The sequence below is a fragment of the Meleagris gallopavo genome, chromosome 7 (assembly GCF_905368555.1).
Source record: "Meleagris gallopavo chromosome 7, MGAL_WU_HG_1.1, whole genome shotgun sequence".
Lineage (NCBI taxonomy): Eukaryota > Metazoa > Chordata > Aves > Galliformes > Phasianidae > Meleagris > Meleagris gallopavo.
Genome location: NC_139410.1, coordinates 15,353,642 through 15,374,340, shown reverse-complemented (window position 1 = coordinate 15,374,340; position 20,699 = coordinate 15,353,642). Strand labels below are relative to the sequence as shown.

The 20,699-nt window shown below is 37.4% G+C and overlaps 1 long non-coding RNA gene across 6 annotated transcripts in view; it reads right to left on the bottom strand.

Moving 5' to 3' along the window:
* Positions 1-20,699, bottom strand: part of LOC109368526 (uncharacterized) — a 379,404-nt gene that overhangs the window by 240,568 nt on the left and 118,137 nt on the right. For 5 of the 6 annotated variants that reach the window (XR_014884408.1, XR_014884410.1, XR_014884413.1 and 2 more), the window contains exon 3: positions 17,592-17,644. This is a non-coding gene — a long non-coding RNA (uncharacterized LOC109368526). Of the gene's footprint in view, positions 1-9,231; positions 9,435-17,591; positions 17,645-20,699 lie in introns of all 6 variants that reach the window. The other variant, XR_014884414.1, reaches the window with a different exon arrangement.

Genomic DNA, 20,699 nt, shown 5'->3' with positions numbered 1-20,699 from the left:
ATCAGAAACTAACCTAGTATTGTGGCTGTTCTAAAGCAGTTCATAGCACCAAAACAGATTGACAGTACCATATTTTAATACCTGGAATGCATGGCCATCCAAATTAGTCAGAAATTTGTAACTCTTTCCCTCAAAGCCCATGCATTTTTTTGAAGAGCTTGAATGATTAAACAGATTTGTTTGAGTTACATCTTGAACTGGTGAAAGGGAGTAAATGTACTCAATGTACTTACTCAAGTAAGTTAATGTACTGAAGATAAAAGGCTATCATGTTCTCAGTAGGCTAGCTGAGCAATTGCTTCAATACAGTCACAGAGCTTCCTTCACCTTGTTAGTAGATTTTTCTGATACTACTTCCCCACTACTCTCCTTAAGACAGACTTTCTCATTCCACCACTAACTTAAGACTATAATTCTCTTAACTAGAGTCAGACACGTTTGAAACAGTTCACATCCAATTCTCTAAACTCAAAATATCTCTATAATAAACCACGGACAAGGAAACCTGATCTTAACGCAGTCCAACTCAGCCTTCTAATACAGATCCTTACATGTCTATTCTCATAAGTTCCTTTCTGACAGTGGCAGTAGCAAAGTATAATTTTTTTTCCTGTAACATCCACTGTGCCACTCTTTACATTCTCTGATTAGATGACAAACATGAAACCTGTTCTGACCACAATGTTTTAGGCTTTTGGAGGTAATTTTTACACTACAGTAACAAGTCAGACATTCTTATAAAAAATCAAGTTCAAAAGGTGATTGCACTCTGCAAATAAAAAGGCTAACTCCACCTCTTGGTAATAAATTGCATTTGTAAGTGCTAAGTATCATTTGCTATTAATAATTTAAATTATCGTGTATTTAACAACAGCATAAGCTTGGCCAGGAAAGGAGGCAGCATGTCCCACCACCTTCTTAAGTGAACAAGTTCCTTCCTCTGCTAAGTATTCCGGCACAGAGGTACTTTATGTCAGATGAACTGTCCAGCCCATCTCTACTTTTTGCAAGGGAAGGAAGCTTCTAGCTAAAGGAAAGAGCAGTCTTAAATATGAGATACACAATGGCAGAGACCATAATGGCATCTGAAAGCATTTCCAGTAACACAGACTAATCTTTATTGCTTTCTGTATGATTATTAATTACATTAATCATGATGAACTTTAATATTATTATCTACTGATAATCTTGCACTGATACCAATGTGGATGCAATGTATAGTACTCTCAGAAAAGCATACTTGGCTTCATGAAGGACGAATGGAGTGCGTTTTGTTGTTGTTGTTATTTCTGTTTAATTTTTTTCCTGCAACCTGGGTAAAGTCAATCATATATTGCCGTGAAAAGAAATCCGTAACTTACGCTGTTCTGAGGTCAGCATTTCCTTTTTTGGGGGGGAGAAAAGGAAAGCTTCTCTTAAGCATAGTCTTAAGGTTTGTTATATTGCTCTGGCAAATGGATAACACAGTCTGAGATTTACATTTTTAAAACAGAAAAGAATTACAAATATTAATAATGTTAACTGCATAGAAGGAATTTGAATATAAAGTTTAATTTGTAATCCATTGCCAAACAACAATTTATATTGGAGAATTAGAGAAGGTTAAGTCATTAACTGGCCAGCATCAATAAAAATTCTTAATACAGCTTTATACAAAAGTATTTCTATTTATCATCATCAGGAAAGACTGAAAGCTACCCAAAACTAAAATGGCAAGGAAATCCATTGGGTAAAAAGCACTAGAGAAGAGAAATGGCATTGACAAAGGCTTTCAAAAAGAGAAAAAAACAATTTTGTGATAAGGAACTCAGAAAACAAACAAACAAACAAACAAAAAATAGGCTACGTTAGGTGCTTAGCCACTCTCTTTCTGTCTGAGTTTAGTACAGGCCAAATCTACATCAAAGCCCCCAAAATGACCACTCAATCAGCCAGCCAATATGAGGACCACTCATTCATCATAGCTATCAAATCTTCCTTTTGTAAAAGACCTTGAATGAACATCCACACGCTCTGTTTCTGCCCAGGGAGTGTGATGGGAGAGCTCAAGAAATAGTACAGCATGAGGGGCTCTCTCGGACATAGGTGCCAAGTAATGCCCAATGGCAGCAATAGGAAGCAGAGTGGACAAAAATACCGCTCTGAGGCTGTGAAGCTCGAGACATCACCTCCACTCTGTGTGCACCTCTCCTTCTGGTCTCAGCATAGCAGGGATAGATAATATACTCACTATTTCCCTCATAAGAATGGGTGAGCACATCTAGAGAAGTCAGCACTCAGGATCCTCACACAAAAGACACACATGACTTTACTTCTCTTTAAAGGCACAGACCATGCAGATGGCACAGACCCAAGAATTCTGAAAAAATCTTACCTCAGCAATATTCAGGCCAAAAAAATTGCTCTTCCACCAGTGTGCACTGTATGGTCAGGATTAGATTGAACACAACTCTTCCAGAAGACTGCAGCCCTGAAACAGATGCTATAAGTAGGGACACGGGGAAAGATGTGCTGCAGCCTTGACTGCAAGGTCAGGATTTCAGCAGTGAAAGATTCAGTCATGGAAAAGTGTGCCAGATGCCTTAGCACACACCAAGAATTCTTAAGATGGTATTAAAACAGATTGCTGTGCTGAGAAGAGCTTTCTCAGACAGAATAGAAGCCCTCTGCTCCCTTTCATTCATTCCCTCAGTTCTCACATGCATATATATGCTGATGCCAATGATGGCCGTGGACCCCTATCCACCAGTGACAGCCAATCTTGCACACCACTGCAGATCTGCACTTCTTAGCATGTGTCTATTATACCTTCTAATCCCAAATTATTATTATTAATGGAAAAATTATTCCTAAGAGTGGCTTCTTTCTAAATCTGAAGAAATTTCTATCTTTTTTTTCTGGTCTCGAAACAAGAAACTCCAATTTATCAAGAGATTTCTACCACTAACCCATACAAAGAGCTGTCACACAGCTCTTCCAATAATTTACAGCGCTATTTCCCTTCTGAAAAATTATTTTGCACTCTCATCCCTTTGTTTTCTTTCAAGTTTAGGGTACTGTCATAAGAGTAACTCTTTCACTTTTCAGTCTCATTATATTTCAACTGGAGCCCCAGGAAAGGGAATTTATCACATAACAAGTGGAAGGAGGAAAGGTGGTTTCCTAGTGGTAGGATTACATAGTATGACAACTCAGGTGATCACAGCTGGGAGCGCTGCCTCTAGCAAAGCTCTGTGCAGTGAGGAAGGAAAAGGAAGACACAGGAATGCTAGCTAGGAGATTTTGAGGTCACAGTCAACCACTGAAACACTGGTATAGTATCTAAACACACTGAAGATCCTGGGCAAGTCAGACATAAACATGACAGGAAAAGATACACCTGCATCTATTTCTGCTTTCTCTGTTTATTTCTAGGCAAACACAAGTAGAGCACAACACTACTTGCTACTGGCCAAAAAACCCTACCCCGTAAAGGCAAAATGAACCATGTCAATTAACAGCTTTTTAGACAAATGCCTTACTGCTATCACAGTTTCATGATCTGGAGATCACGCCTATTTATATTGCTGAAGCTATTCAAGAAGACTCTTGCATAAAACACTGCACCAAAGCTAATTATCGGTTGGATGTAACTCATTGTCTTTAGCCTTCTAAGGGGTAAAAAACAGTAAACATGAAAAATATATTGCAGAACTTTATCCAGATTTCTAAAAAACAATGATGTTTTGGGCCACCTTTTAACAGCATAGGCAAAACCTTCTGAAAAAAAAATAATCATGACAATTAAGTAATCTGCATATTTCTGACCAACAGTAGGGAAGAAATGCAATGCTGATTGCTTCTCTAGGATACAAGCATTTACAAGAGATCCATAAAAGGAGTTGATCTGTCTCTTCTAACCAGTCTTTTTTTTCCCCCTCCTTGGATAAAGCCTGTAGTGGCTTGTGTCCTAATAAAGAATATAAATGTATCTGGATGCATTTTGAACAAACAGATCCAAATTAAAAGGTAACAGTAACACTGGGAAGGACAAGGTGCCAAAACTGGAAAATTCCATTAAGGACAATAGAGCTGATTCTGCATCTACTTAATAGCAAAGTCGATCAAGAGAATTGACGCTGAATTCAGAGAAGTTACACAAGGGAAGGAAAGAGAAAAGAGGAGAGGGAGCAGCAGCTTTTAAAATTCCAAACCTTAAAAGTATCGAGAGCCAAGAAATAATTTCTTACTGATTTCCTGCTGAGTTCACATTTTATTCCTTTCCATAAGACTTTTACATTGTTGAAGATTCTCAAAGACAGAACACTTGGTCTACTGTGTCCCATCTGCAGTAGTGACAGAGTAGCCAGTAAGAAACAGTTGCTGCAGTGAGATGCATCCAGAAAAAAGGCAACAACAAGGAGAGGAAGAACACATTTTTTTTGCTTTGCTTTGTTTTTCATTCTCCTGCTCCTTTTCCAGTATTTCTTCTTTCAGATAAGGAGCAGAACTGTTCCAAAATGGAGGTCTCTCTGCTGAACAAAGTTAGGTCTGAGTTCACTTTAACTGAGCTGTGGGAAGTCATTAGACTGTAAGACCCAACTCTGACTTTTGCTCTTCTCCTCTAAACCTCCATCTCCTGAGAATGCTACCCTCATTTTCAACCTCTTCAGTGCTCTCCGCAAGCAAAGCTGTCTGTGGGTCATGGAAAGTTTATATACAGTGCTGGCCAAAGACTACCAGCAACCTAAAACTTTCTTTTGAGAGTTTCACACACACATTTGTAGAGCTCATCAGCTCCAAGAGCTGTCCCTTGGCTATACTGATCTCACAGTTTACAGTCCTGGCCTGCATTAGCACATCTAATGTATAAAATACTTCTTCCTGTCCCAAACCCTGCAGTTCAGCAGAGAGGCTATCAGTACTGTGTCTGCATTTCTCTACCAGTGAATCATGAAGGGTACAGGAGGACATCTGTAATGGCAGAGAAGAATTTCAATCCTTTTTACTAGTGGTGCTGCTGTTTCTATACACCACTTTGCCTACCGCTCAGCACTCCATGTTTATTACTCATCCTCACCACTATGTTGCAAAGGGCTGACATTTCACAGTTACCAAAATAGTGACATTCTCATGAAGTATGCCTGTTATTTACAGAAATAGTTCTCTGAGTTCCTTTGTGTCTGATGTTAATACCACACTGTTTACAGTTCATGCTTTGACCTTGTTTTTCAGAATTCTAATATTTACACAGAATTAGAAGGTCTAAATATAAGTTATCTCAATCTGCTCAATTAAAATTTTTATTCAAGTTCGCCTCAAAGCAATTCAGAATTTACCCCAGTTGTTTGATTCAGATAGATCCGCCTCATCTGGGTCAGCTAACACCAACATTTCCAGTGGGAGCAAAGCAGAACACTGCTCATTCCAAAACAAGAACTAGACAACAAGCAACAGCTGACATGGCCACCCAGAAACAAAATGAGAACTGAATCACAGACAAAACTTCATCTGCACAGTCTCTGAATACAAAAAAGTCTGTTTTCATTTGGGTTCTAGTGGAGAACTTTTTAAATGTATCAACAGTACTATGTTCTTTCCCAGTCATCTGTGTGACAGTCTCACAAAAATGATATAACATTGAAGATTGCTCTCTTCGCTCCAGAACAGTTACGTGGCCTTCCTTAGGAAAAAAAAAATATATAAAAGGAAGGAGAGGGAGGGAGGAAGTCTGTGTTTGAAACTGAAGGAAAGAATGTGGCTTTCTTGGTTCTTCACTGTAAATTAATTTTATTGTACCTAAATCAAAATGTCAGCACATACTTTGTTTTCAGTTACTGTTATATACTGTATATTACACAGCTGTGATTTTATGTTGCATTTCAAAAATACATTCCCAGAAAGCATATCTTTAAACAGCAGAAAATATCACCTGAAGACACAGGCAACGCTCATGGTGCAGTAACTTTTCAAACCATTCTTGTATACAAACTGCTGTACTGGTGCAGTAATTCCCCTGGACTTTGTCTGTAGCTGTAAGTAGTAATAGACATTTCAGAAAAAGATACAAGAAACCCTGAAAAGTTTCCAAGATAGAATAAAGGGAGTTTCTTCCTTCCTATCAGACAGGTATGTCCAAGAATATGAAAATAACCTTTTTCTAATATGTCCTAGCCATACAAACGTTACTTTTAAAACAGCTCTGTTGCTGTCGTTTTTTTAGAAAGGTCTTGAAGAACTCAATCTCTTGTGGCTATGAATTTCCATACGTCAGCCACATATTATCATAAACAGGATCATAAACACATACACATAACCTTTTGTGAAAGAAGAGAGAGGTGTGAGATGCTGTGAGATTTCACTGGCACTGTATTTTAAAAACCTGCATATTTCAATCATTTCTTCCCTACTTACATGAGGCTTTTAAGCCTACAGAAATATCGTATCGTTAGAATAAGCAATCATATTAATTTTATATTTTACAATAAAAAACACAAAGACAGTGTATGTAATTGCAAATATATGCATATGGATGCTTGCTATTTAAGTATGAAAATAAGTAGCTTGTACACTCACAACATTTTTATTATTGACAGATCAGAGAATGTTAGTCCATGCGACTGAGAGACAGGTCACTAAATTTATGTTACCTCCACACAACACAACAGGTTTGGGTAATTATGGTATCACATCAGATACCACTCTTTTAAAAAGTACTATAATATATATTTTCATGGCAAGGCCAGCAATTTGCATTTAGAGAGCTTTAGAGAGTTAGGTATTACTGTGGTTTTCCTTTGAACAGCTCGGGTGCTGCTGGAAACCGTGGGTGCTTTACAACCTGATCTCAGCCTTGTGTGGAACTATCAGGCACTGCAGGGCACAGGGATGTTCCATCGGCTCCTGCAGAATCATTCACAGAACAAAGGCAGTTGCAATGCGGGCAGCACTACAGGAACTAATGCAGTGCCTACTCTAAACCTCCATACAGGAAAGGACAGAATATCAGAATGTATTTAACCACTTGAATGACTTTATTTAAAAAAAAATACATATAAATAATCCCCTGCTAAATGAAAAAATGTGCCTTACCAATTGAGACAAATTCTGAAGCCAGTGCTGCCTGCAGATCAGCGCTACATCTGAAAGTAGAAAAAGGCTCTCCACTCTAAATTCACTCTCCTGAAAAGAATTTTTGGTAACATCTCAGTACAAAACAGGTAGCTTTTAAGTTCCGTGGCAAGTTTTGAAGATTTGATTTTACCTATGCCAAAGGTAACAGTTCTGGAAGACAAAACTTGTGACAGAGATATATTTAATGCCATGTTTATATTATGCAGCAGCTAGATAAAGTTTATTAGAACTACCTCCGATGCTCCAAAAGAATGCCACTGCATTATGTAGCTACCTTAATGTTCATCCTGTTATATTGCCAGTTGCTATGGCAATATCCTCCTAGGTATTTGTAAGGTCACAAAAAGAAGAGCTAACCCTCTTACTTCCAGAATAACTAATGCAGCTCTGTTACTGGCTTGATGTAAATAGTCTCAGGTGACAGCAAACTGTACATATAGTCAATTACAACTGCTCAAAGGAAATGATTTGTTGTAAGAGCCACTGTTCAACCTCGGTGACATCAATGTTTCTATGGCAACAGTTGCCTCTTGCACTGCTTAGAATTGAGTATTGATCAGACGAGGGCCAGCACTATTTCAGAGACTTGCTACTTTTCTGTGTGGCAATTTACAATAGGAACTCATAACATCGCTGTATATTTCAAGCCCCAAGGAACCAATTTAGCAGACAGTTACAGTAGAATATTAGCAGAGGTCAATAATGGAAGTCTGATTATAGTCCTAGGACAATTATTCAATGCTTTTGTTGTCTGCCCTTTCAGCATTCCACCAGCTATTAAAATTTTCAAGTAATAATATTCATCCCTGAAGAAAGTGCTGAATTCATTCATCTTCTATTTCAAAGTTTATTTTTCATTGTTATGTTATCTATCAATAAAATTATTCAGCTATATTAGCCAAGCTCTGACCTCTCAGAAGTAAATAACTATTGATCAAGAAGTGGGGCTCTGATGGCATACTAGAGAGTTTCCATTAATGGTCTCATTGGTCCAGCAGATAAGGTGATTCCTATAGGAGAGAGTAGACAGCAGAGAAGGAACAAACAGAACAGGGCAATTCCTTGCGATGAGCAATAAGGAGTGCAGCAGCTGAGGCACAGCTGCATGATGGACTCCTCACCCACTTTTGTCAGCAGTGAAACAGAGCTCTCTGTAAAGGGTGGATGTTCTGGAACGGCATCAAGAGCCGCTATAAAGCTTTTTCACACAAACCCTGCACCAGGGCCCCCTTATTTTAAGAAAGATCTAGGAGCATTTACCCTACCTTCCTTGCTGAAAGCAGATGAGGCACGAGTTTTGTGCGTTAATCGGCAAAAATGTTGAGATTGAGAACTCATGAGAAATAATAGTAAAGAGAACGCCAAGAGAATTCTGTTACTTTGAGAATGTTTCTGTATTTTTGCAAGGGTTGCAAACTGAATAGACTAATTATAACTGTAAAGTCGTCACATATAGTAGACCACAAATAATTTCCTTTTATCCTTGATAAGGGGAAATAAAACAAAAGAATAATTAAGAATTTTCTTTCTTTGACTTATCTAATTGTATATTAGATAAATCAGTTACTATTTACTGGATAAATTATTTATTTGCAGAATGAGCAGTATCTGTTAACATGATGCATTTTGAAAAACTTGAGGTACTTCAAACTATTTGCAAAATGAGATCTTTATCAGAAGCAAAGTTTGTCTCCTGATCTTTCATCTAATTTAGTAGATCAAACCAGAGATTCTCCATGTAAACTGTACCTCAGATGTACATACATTTTCATTCAAATCAATAGGAGTCAGACATATCAAAGGAGGAAATACCCTCATTGAGTCTTCTATTTCTGAATAGTTTTATATAACTCCTACTCAGAGATAATCCAGTTAATTACATTCATCTGCTAGTACATCATTGGGAAAACAGGATCCAACCATCTGGAATGATCAGTAAAATAGACAAATTCATCAAGAGCTAAGAAAATTATTTTTCTCACTTCCAAAAAGAAAGGGTATAACTTCCAAACTCAGTAAGTCTTAAATGAAAAAAACTAGGGGGGTGTGAAGAGAAAATGAACAGATCATCTGGGTTGATAGTAAGATGATCAGTTTTTCTCTAATCTTATTCGATACCTTTGTCTCTCCAGAAGAGGCCAAAAAGATCAGTCTGGGATGTCATCAGGATACTCATGGCAGTTTCCCCATCTTTTTTTCATTAGATCCAGGCTATGTTGCTTCCTGTCTGTTTCGATGTCTAGCCAAGACTGGGGCCTGGATGACACTGGTTGGCTGACATACAGTCCAGAAGAGGAAAATACTGGACTGGAAAAAGCAAGCTGAAAGACAGCAGAACACATGTAGTTACCTTGTCAGCAGAAGACCTGTTTTAGTAATCTAAAAGCTTTTAGGGAATCTTCTATTTTTGTTTATCAGAGAGAAGAAAAAAAGAAGTCACAACTGCCTTTCTAGTCTTGACTTGTTCTAGGATAATGGGAACTTTCCGACGCACTGAAGTCATTCAAGTTCCTAGTTGGTGGAAAGCAGTCGTATGAGTTGTATGAAAGTGTCTAAGAACATTAAAAAAAAAACAGTTAATAAAATGCAGAAATTATTTGCTCATCATCATACTGCAGAAAGCATAGTGTAATGACTGTTCTGCTGTTTCGAAAGCAGTACAAACCAAAACTTTGGGTTTGATTTTTAAAAATGGTAACTCTCGTATAGTTTGGATCTTTTTTTTTTTTTTTAGCTGACTGTGGCAGCTAAAAACTTCTTCAGTGATCAAATACATTGGTCATTACATGATGGAAACAAAATGCATTAAGTAGAAGCAGAACGCTTCTTGGTTAATGCCAGTATATCCAGGCTGCTTAGGTCATTGTTCCACTGAAGCACAGTCCTTTTGGCATCTTGAGTTGGACTTGAAGCAATCAAGGAAGAAACTGACTACTGTGAATGCAGGGACAGATTTTTAAAGCAGTTCTCTGCATATACGATTGATAAGTACATGGTTTATGTTCCTGACTCAGTGTCTTGATTTAGAGAGCCCTCTTGTAATCTAAGACATAATATTCCTGATTGGGATGAGCTATGGTGAAACAACAGGGAGACCATAAGATCTCCATGTCTATCATTTTTCACCACAATCTGCAGGTAAACATGTAACACTTCGTACTTTTTATCTTTCTGCATTTCACTGTACAATCAGCAGTACTTTCACTTCACCAAAACTACTTGATAAAAATTGTAAAATGTGAAAAAATAGTAAATCTTTCATGTTGCAGAAATACAACTCACAGCAAGACTTTAAGTAAGCCAATCATCCAAATGGAAGATACAAGCTGTCAGAAATGCTTGAGACAGATTCCTTTTCAATGTTTTTGAATTTCATTGTGAGATGACATTGCAAAATACCCACTGACACCAGCACCAGAAACTACCCTGGGTGCACAAAGTGATATCACTTAAATATAAAATGTACTGTAGTTTTATATTCTTGGCATTCAGCCTCGTTCACCAACTAGAAACAAATGGTTATGCACTGAAAATGAATTCTGAATTCATATTAGAAAGAAGGAAACCCTAAAAATTCACATTTCAGGAAAAGTACACTTTCCACCTGAACAAACAGTTAAGCAGAGCAGCCAATTCTCTCCTGTTTTACAGGAAAGAAGATATTTCAAACTAGTGTAACAGGGATGGAATATAGCCTCCCAGCCTAAGCAACACTGTTTCTATTCTTCCCACCTCTGACCTGCAGCTTAGAGAAAAAGCAGTTAAAAGCCTAAGAAATAAACAAAGATGTAAATAACATTCTTTATACTTTTGCTTGAGGTAACAAAAAGGCAACACCCTCAAAACCATTAAGTCCTCCCTCACCAACAGAATCAGAAGTTACCCTAGAAATACATCACTAAAATTCAGTTTAGAAGAAGCTAATGAGAAGAGTATAATGGAGTTTAAGTACACAACTATTAAGAAATATCATAGAATTATTTGAGTTGGAAGGGACTTTTAAAAGTCATCTAGTCCAAACCCCTGCAATGAACAGGAACACCTACAGCTAGATTAGGTTGCTCAGAGTCCCATCCAGCCTGACCTCGAGTGTATCCAAGGATGGGACATCTACCCCCTCCCTGGGCAACCTGAGCAGTGCCTCACCACCTTTACTGTAAGAGCTTCTTTCTTACATCCAATCTAAATGGATTATCACAACAGACTCTGCCAAAGACTCTGTCCACTTCTTATAGCCCCCCGTTAGATATTGAAAGGACGCTTTCAGGTTTCTCTGCAGCCTTCTCTTCTCCAGGCTGAACAGCCCCAACCGACTCACCTGAGGCCCTAGATGCCTAGTTGTCCATGTTGGACTCTTTATACAACTGTATGTTGAATTTGTGCTGAAAGTTTAAAAGTGGCAAATTCCTTTGCAATTAAATGCTTATTACAGTATGAGGGAATAAAAAAACTGATGTAGCAGATACTTAAATGTGCTTCAAAATGCCAGTGCATCAAAAATATAAATTAAAAAGCATGTTTTACACCTCAGGAAAAGGGGAGAATTATGTGGATGCCTACCCAAGTAAGCAGTCCAGGATAAGTTCTCTTATCCAAGTTCTCTTGACAAAAGTTATATAAAACTTCTCCTTTGGAATAATATTAGAGAATTGGTTTAATGGAAAAGAGAGCTCAGTTTCTCCTTCTATAACTACAAAAAGTAATAAATTAAAGATGGAAAATCATAGGGATATTCCCTGTGTTTAATTTCAAACATACTATTTTGTAACATTTTTTACAACAAGCCCCACAAAAGTGAATACTACATCTATGGTCAAGCAGGTTCTATAATATAAGGAGTCCATAAATGTTCAGCAATAGGAAGACTTTGAGAAAATATCAAGTCAGAAAAGGAAGACAGAAAAACCTCCCCACTAAGCAGTTTGTTGCTTTTTTTTTTTTTTTTTTGTCCTTATCACTGAATTGGGAATTGATTAAGTACTGTCAGTAGTTTGTTAGCACTTCCAGACAACTTGTTTATTTTAAATGGGGCATTCATTAAAATTAAAATTAAAAACCTAACAGGTTTTAATATGCTAAAAAAAATCCTACATTCCTATATTCCTCACACTGGCATTGCTAACTTGGGTTAACAGCCAACCCACATATTTCAAGGTCAGAAGTGACTACTGTGATCATCTAGTTTGAAATGCTGTAAAATACAGACCATAGAATTTCACCCAGCAATTTCAGTGTCTAGCCAAGTAATTTGTGGTTGAACTGGAGCATATCTTTCAAAAAGTTAGCCAGAAAGATCTTAAGCATTTGTGGAACTTCATTTGCCTCCGTACATTTGTTTAGCTCACTTGAATAGATGTAATTGTTTAGGCTTATAGTGTTCAGGGTCAAAACTTCAGGCAAACAGATTTCATCTGCCAAAACCCCAGATTTTTCCATTATTAGTGAGGGAATGCATTGTTTTGATTCACAGAGCTCTGGGTTATACTTGTAACATATAAGTTCTCTTGAATTTGATTGGATCTGGAATACTTAGAGCTTTTAAGAATCTATTCCAGAAATGGCAAAAATCCTTTGGCTGACCTCACAGGCAAAGATACACTCACAGATCATTATTTCCATAGATTCTGGAAAGAGTAAACACTTTCCAGCCCCTAAAAAGATAATCCTGAAAGTGAAAAAAAAAAAAAAAAAAAGAGGGGAAATTAAAAAAAAAGAATACTCGACACACGTTTTATCTTTAGATACACACACAGAGCTTCCACACAAATGAAGGGAAATCTCATCTACCTGTTTAAATCATCATCCAACCCATTTGCACAGACTGAAACTGACTTCATTTTATGCTGATTACCAAACAGTCTTCTTAAACTCATACTGAAGAGGCATGATCAGGCTACAAAATATGCTATATCAATAACAAATATAATTTATAATTTGGGTACAGTCCCAACTAGGTCTTTGGTATAGGCTCAGTTCTGAGAGCAATGGAGCTTCATTTCAGTAAGTCAGGCCCTTGTTTGTGTAGAAGAGTTTTTACAATAAACATGGCATCTTTTCCTCCAAGGCAAAATAAAGCCAAATTTTTTATGGAAAGAGGAGAAGCAAAGGAAGTATCAGTAGAATAAGTAAGTATCACAATAAGTTGAAACACATAAATAAGTTCTATTTCCAAATCTGTTACCAGTGTGGAAATTCTCTTCCTTTTCTTCATGTCCTAAATGTTTCTAAAATTTGTTCTGGAAATCTAATTAAAGTAGGAGCTTTCCAGAGCAAAGCCTATACTTGCTGTGATTATGTTTGTCTGACATACTGGTAAGTGCTAGTGAAAGCATTTTAATGTTTGTTGTTGCATGTTATGGAAGCAAGAACAAAAGTGAAAGGAAAGGTGATAAAACCTTTTGAACCAAGATAATTTGAAATACCTGAGGAAATAGAAAACTAAGATGTTAAGAGTAACAGAAAAGGGGGAAGGAGAGATAGGGGGAAAATGGGATGACGTTGAAATAGATGAGACAAATGCTGAGCAGAGATTAAAAATAAAAACAATAAAAATCGGCTTGAAATCAAATGCCAGAACTGTATTTCCTGGCAGTGGTCATTTGCATCATTCTGCCACAGGAATCAGATGGATATTAATTAAGTTAATCTTTGAAGATAATACTTGTCTTGCCAGTATGGAGCCTGCCTTCGCCTTTATTACTGAAGGAGGATGTTTATATTTGCCTAGTGCAATGCATTACATACATAAATTCCACCCACTCAGCAAGTCAAATTAATGCTAACTTACAAAATACATTAGGTAGGGGCTTAAATCAGTCACTTTTTAAGATATAATGCAACCTAGATCCTATCCAGCTTTGCAATATATTCACCATTCAAAACACCTTGCGAACACTTTTCAACATGTTTTGTTTGTTGAGGAGTCTCTCCTTTGCAAGCAAAGTAGAGACGTAAAGAATACAGGACCTAATTTGTGTTGCTCCATGATCACTGCCAATGAAAGTGAGAGCTACCAAAACAATTCACTGCCATGGGAGAATGCCCCCAGCTGAAACTCATTACTTACGTAACAGTAAAACCTAGCACTTTTTCTGACAAGCAGTTTGCATGGGGATTATGCGACCATCTTGTTTGACCTGAAATCTCTTCACGTGATAGCTAAAAGAGAATACTGATAAATTGGGTGTGAATCTCTAATAGTGTTCGGTAAAATTAAGGTCTACTTAATGGAGATGTGCAAATTTTCTCCACTTACCAAACTGTCACATTTTACATAATATTAAGCATTTGTGTGCATAATCAGTTATGAATTATATTGTGTATAATGTATCAGTTATTTAAAAAAAAAAAAAATCAAAGTTAACAAAGCAATTCCTGCAGTTGCAGGGCTACACCTAATAAAATAATTTGAGATGTGAAGGAGGTGAGAAAGACAAAAAGAAAAAAAAAAAGTAGAGAAAATTCAGAATACAGACACTTCCCTAGAGGGAATGGAGGATGTAGATACAATTCTACAGCATGTGCCACTCTTTTGTCAATATTTACCCAGCAAGTGGAATGGTAATGTGCAGTCATTATTGAACTCAGCCTTCTGAAAGAATAGTTTCTGGCTCTTGATATGGTTGCTCTGTGTAAATTATGCCAGGGATTATGTTTGGATTGTGCCACTGGCATAGTTATTTCAGATCTATGTCTTGTTTCCAGATGGTTCATCTGTTTGTTTCCTTAATATATTCAAGATTCATTGTGTTTGCCAGAAATTTACACATTTTTAATGTTGGTTAGCTAGATAAATCTGATCTTAGACAAAAGAGAAAGAACTAACATCTGTAGTTTTTCACGCTAATGCTAACTTAAAAATTTCCCTAAACAGTGAAAGCACAATAAAGTTTTTGAAAGGTTAGCCAAACATTAGAGATTTTCTCGTTCATCAAATATCACACAAAGTAAAACAGATCTGCTCAGCTTTATCAAATGATTTCCTTTAGAGTAGGAAGCCAAGACGTGCATGAAGCTAGTCACAGGCCATCTTATTCCTGCCAAGTTTCAGACTCCGGTTCCTAGTCCAGAAACAAACAGTATCCACACAACACAGTAGATTCATATAGTGCTCCCTTTAAAATATTTTGTGGCATTTATTACTGCTTTTCCTCAAAAACAGGCACTGCCTTTGATGACAGGGAAATAGGTTATCGTAAGTCTCAAGTCCAAACTGTTTTTTCAAGCTTTCCTAGTGGAACTCCACAACGTGTCTTTATTTTCCCCTTCTGTTTTCCACACAGTTCTTGTGAGAATGTTTACAGTAGACAGAAAAGTATCCACTGTTTTTACAATTGCTTTACGTTATTGTTATATAATTCTGGATACGGGAGATTTTAAAGGCATCTACCATTGTACTGGCTACCGTTTACACACAGCTTGTATTCCCAAAGTTCATGGTTACCTGGGCAATTGGAGCAAATAGTTGCCATAATCAATTTACAGGTAAGAAACTGGGCATAGGAGGGTGACTTGCACCAGTCAAAAAGACTGGGAGACACTCAGATGGAACTGAAGTCTTCTGAGTTACAGCCCAATGCAGCTTAATACTTTCCAGAACAGATTATACAAGCAAAGGAATGGGGAGAAGTGTGAAATGTTAATTGCTCTCTCTGATACGTTGAAATATAATCAGGAAAAATGTTTTAAAGGATCAGACCTCTTGTCTTGAAGACTGTCACGCATCACAGTCACTAAAGTGGATTGTCACTGTTTTAAAATTACCTGATGAACTCACAAAAGCACTACGTCATGGGTTCTTATATAACATAAATTTTCCAACTGTTATAAATGGAATTTCTGCAACTTAGCAGAGTTTTAACCCTGTAATTGATGTTTGGCCCTGTTAGAACTGCATTACAATATTGGCATGTTTAAAAAAAACTGTCACTTTATTGACATTAAATTTTATAAACACGAAATTTGGTTTTGGAGTAGTAATTAAAAGTATCTGAATTCAGCATACATACTAAAAGTGAGTTGTTTTAAGCAAAGGATTCAGAAATTCTTGGCCAGAAAACCCCAAAACTTTAAACTACTGTGGTAAATGTACTGATTTTTTAACCTTGCAGTGTTTGTATTTTTAATATTTGCTCTATAGCAAAAAATATATATATCTAAATGCATAGATATAATAAAGACAGAAGCAGCTGCAGAACCTAGAGATCTCACAATTTCAGAAAAGCATCAAGTATCACGAGCTGTCCACACCACATGAAAATGCAGGATGTGAACACATTGGAAAATATTAAATAAAAAAGATTAAAAACATCCTGTTGCAGTTGATTATATAGTCAAAGTTTTGGATATATTGGACAGGAAGATGAATGCTTTTATAATGTTATTACTTGGTACAAAAGAAAAATTGATACAAGACATAAGAAAGAATCATTTTTCCACTTGACAAAGCCTGTTGAGCTAGCCTGTAGTTGACTAGTGTATCGTAATTTTTCCCTTCTGAAGCAGAGACCAGTATATAAGAACCAGGGCTTCGTTTGCCAATGAAGCTCTGCATTCCTAGGCATGTGCAGGTACTAAATGATCTTTGACCAGGCTCACAGAAGCCTTCACAGATATCTGTGAACATTCATTTTCCAAGCAATTCTCTTTGTGCTGAAGCTTGTTGAAAATACAGTAAGCAAATTTAAAAAATCAATATATATTCTACATCAATAACATCCACCATGGATATTTGAATCTAAAGGTTCTTTAGTTCCTAAGAGTCAAAAACAGATCTTTATTCCATAAAACCCTGGAATATTTTAAAGTTTTTTATTGAAAAATTTTTGCCTCCTAATGTGCTGAAAAATATATTTAGTGGGAAGCCATAGTTTAGCATGTTTCTAAAAGACATCAGATTTTCCTAATGGATTCTTATGGGGGAAAAATAACCCAGCTCTAACAACATTACAAAATACTTTTTTAATAGGAAGCACATTTTTCCAAAAATAAGTTATTGAGAGAAAACTTTCTGTCCAGCTCTTCCCAAAACACATTCCTACAGACATGGTTACTTAGAGAAACATGACATTAGCTCTTCACAGAGAATCTCCACAACAACCTCTGCTTGCCTCTTCGCTGTCATGGTAAACTGTACAGTATGCTGTCTTTCAATGTGGCACATTATCATCCCAAATTTTGCAACTGGCCATTTAGCTTCCACCCCTGTTAGCGGGCAATAGTCTGCGTCACAGCATTACAGTGCAAATGATGTTCAGAAGAAAGGGGAAAAATACGTAACATTCTCATTCCAAATATGCATAGCAAGTGCTTTCAACTTCCTTACATTTCTGCTGTGATCAGCGTTCAGCTGTCACTTGAATTGTTAACAGTGCTTATAAAAATAAGCGTTAATTTTTGTAATGTCTCTGCTTAAGGTGTGCAAGATGTATTCAAAACTGGTCCAAAAGAAAAAAAAGAAAAAAAATAGAGCTGCTTACCTTGGGCTGTATGTATATGTCCCAGTACCTCAGGGTTTAACAGTGCTGAAATCCTGAAAAGTTAAAAAATAAAAATTTGAAGAATACGGCTTGCATTTCCAATATGTCTTAGAGCTAAGTGTCATCTTCCCAACCCAAGGTGAATTTTGTTTGATTTGACGTCATGCAACAAAGTGCATATACTACAAAGCAGACAGATAAATTTTCATATATAGACAAGTCTAATAACCCAAGAATATTGGAGAATTTGCCACAATATTATATGCTGGGCAGAAATTGCTTATGCAGAAGTAACCTGTGGCTGCAATACATTTTGTATCATCTACTCACATACTGGTCAGTGAGATGCACTGGTCAGTGGAGATGCAGCCTCCTTTCCATCTAACTTATTTCCTACTACAGGAAGCCAAAGCATCATTCTTCACTTCAAGATGTCTTGGGTAGTTATTTATTTAAGTGAAGCAGCACTATAACTACTAAAATTCATTTTCAGAGAACTTCCTTTGAACAGAAGAACCAATATCCGTTGAATGCTAAGCTTTATGTCTCACAAACAAATCCTGCTGTACTGCAGAAATTCAAGAAACAAATCTGCATGGGATAGCTATCCAGAAAATGCTGAGCCATAACCACTGATTGTCTAGCCCTGCTCATTTTGTTAGCGGTGTGTAATGGCATTTATTCCCATGTTGTAGCATTCTCACATTTATTTCATCGTTATCTAGTGCTAAATGGTGATGATGAAGCAGCAGAACCAAAGCTCAGTGTTCTGGCCAGCCTATCAGGGAAAGGATTATACTGCAGCACAGGTCACATGTTAAGAAAGATCATTTCAGAAAAAAGGTCTTCCTTTACTGGTGTGTTTTCCTCTTCAGTTCCAGTGTAGCCATTGTTTATCAGAACAGTGGCTCCATATTTTAGTAATCTCCATGAAATATATATTAGTTTATGGGACATCTGGTAGTTATTGACTTCTACTACTCAGCTCCCTAGTAGCTTTGACTTCCAGTCAGCAGCTCTGATAACATATTTCTTTCTCTGTGCCCTATTCCCCTCACACATCTCACATCTATCTGATAACATTATTCTCCCTGGAGGAATGCCTCTCAGCAAACTATTCTGCTAGATATGCTTTCTCTCATAACGTCTCTAAACTTGTTACTAACTAGTTAGTTCATACCTAATCATCCAACCTCCTGTTTAAAAGCAATTGCTACTCCTCAGCAACACTCCATCACTCCATACCTCAGCAGTAAATCCAAAGGGGAAAAAACAGGCTTTCCTTATTGCTGGTAGCAAAGTTTGAACGTACATGTGTGCTTGGAAAGTCTGATCAGCTATTGGAGCAATCAAAGAGCATGGAAGATTGCTCAACTATTATCCAAGCGTTTATACGCAAGTTCCTAAATGATTGTAGTAAAAGTTACAAAAGCTGCTAGTAAGATTCCTTTAGTAAACACTGGCTGGAAGATACGTGGTGCTCTTCTGGCTAGAAGTCACTGGTTTTAGAAGTATATTTTGATTGTTATGAAAGATTACTGAGGAGGTGAGAGTTGTTGGGTTTTGTGCTTATACCTAGAGCAGGACTTTTAAGGGAAGTTTTAGAACAGTGTAATCCTGAATTCCTTCCAGGTGAAGTGTTAAAGTGCTCATGACTGAAGAGCAATCAGAAATCCATGCAAAATTCAAATTCTACTATAAATCCAGAAGCAGAAACAGCTTGCTTCAGTTGATCAAGAACCCGTAGTTAAGTAACATATAAAGTCAGCTAGCTTTTTCTGCAGTTCTCCTACTTTTCCAAGTTACTAAATTTCAACACTTCTGTTGGAAACACCTTAGAAAATAACTGCTAGTTTCTTGGAGCCTCTAACTTTCAAGTCATAAAAGTAGTAGCAAATGTTGGATAGGGCTGTTAAAACTTCTTTCATATTCCTATAAAACCCCTAGGTTTAATTGGTAGAGCCATCTCTTTGATCTTTTAACATGGAGTGGTTCTGGAACTTCATAATCCTGACAGGTTTGTCAGAATAACAAAGTCAAAAGCTACAGTCCAGCTGCTGGGGAGTGAACGGCTACACAACAAAAGATATGCTATTTGTCAGTACATTGGTACTGGAAGTGCTGCATTAAGCAAGGAAGCCATACACTCTGACTTCAGTTACCTAAAATGCTTCAGTCATCCACAGCGAAAACAAAAAGATGTGCATTTGCAGAATACTTGTGAGATCTCTGCAAACATCAAATTTGTTTTCCTGAGACTCATTATCAGGCCTATTCTGGCAATAAGAAATATCTTCAGTCTTTTAAAACTGCTTTAAAACTGTTTGTACATGCATATTGTTGATGAGAGGCATGATTAAGGGTTGAATGTAAAGTTACACTCGCAATTATTTTTATCAAGTTTTTTTTTCAGTGAATGGGAGGTTAAATCAAGCATTTAGTAAAATAATTCAAGTCACAGACAAATCTGTGGGCTCCAAACAATGAAAATGAAGCTCTCCCATTTCCCTGTCCTGGGCCTCAACTCCAGGAATCTTTGATCTGTACTCGACAGTCTTTTTTTTTTCTTCTTTTTTTTTTTCTTTTTTTTTTTTTTCCCCAAAGCTTAAAGAAAAGGACAAGAACATTTCTCTTCTGCTACAGAAGCATGTTCACTCTTTTCCAAACGGTATGTTTGAAATTCCACAGTTAACATTCTTTCACTAGATAATGAGCCATTAACATCATTCACCTATGTGATGAAAATGATATTGCCGCTTGCAATTTGAAATAGGAAACAAAATTGATCGCTGAGGTTCGCTGCTTCGGGGCTGTCGGTTCCCTCATCCAGGGAGCCCCCGAGATAACGGAGCAGCCCAGCAGCTCTCTCGAGAGCGGCTGACGTGCCGTGGGCGTTGCCTGGGGAACGGTTCCGCATCCACAGCCCCCTGCCTAGACAATGCCTTCGGGAGGGCAACGGCGCTCCTCCTCCCCCAGCAGGAGGAGCGGAGGAGTCAGGGTGTGTGAATCACGTGGGCTGTTCAAACGTGCAGAAACCGTAAGCCGCCCATTCCCGGGTCTGCGCAGTGAGGAGGATTGTTATCGCTGGGAAGAGAGCGATAAGTGCGG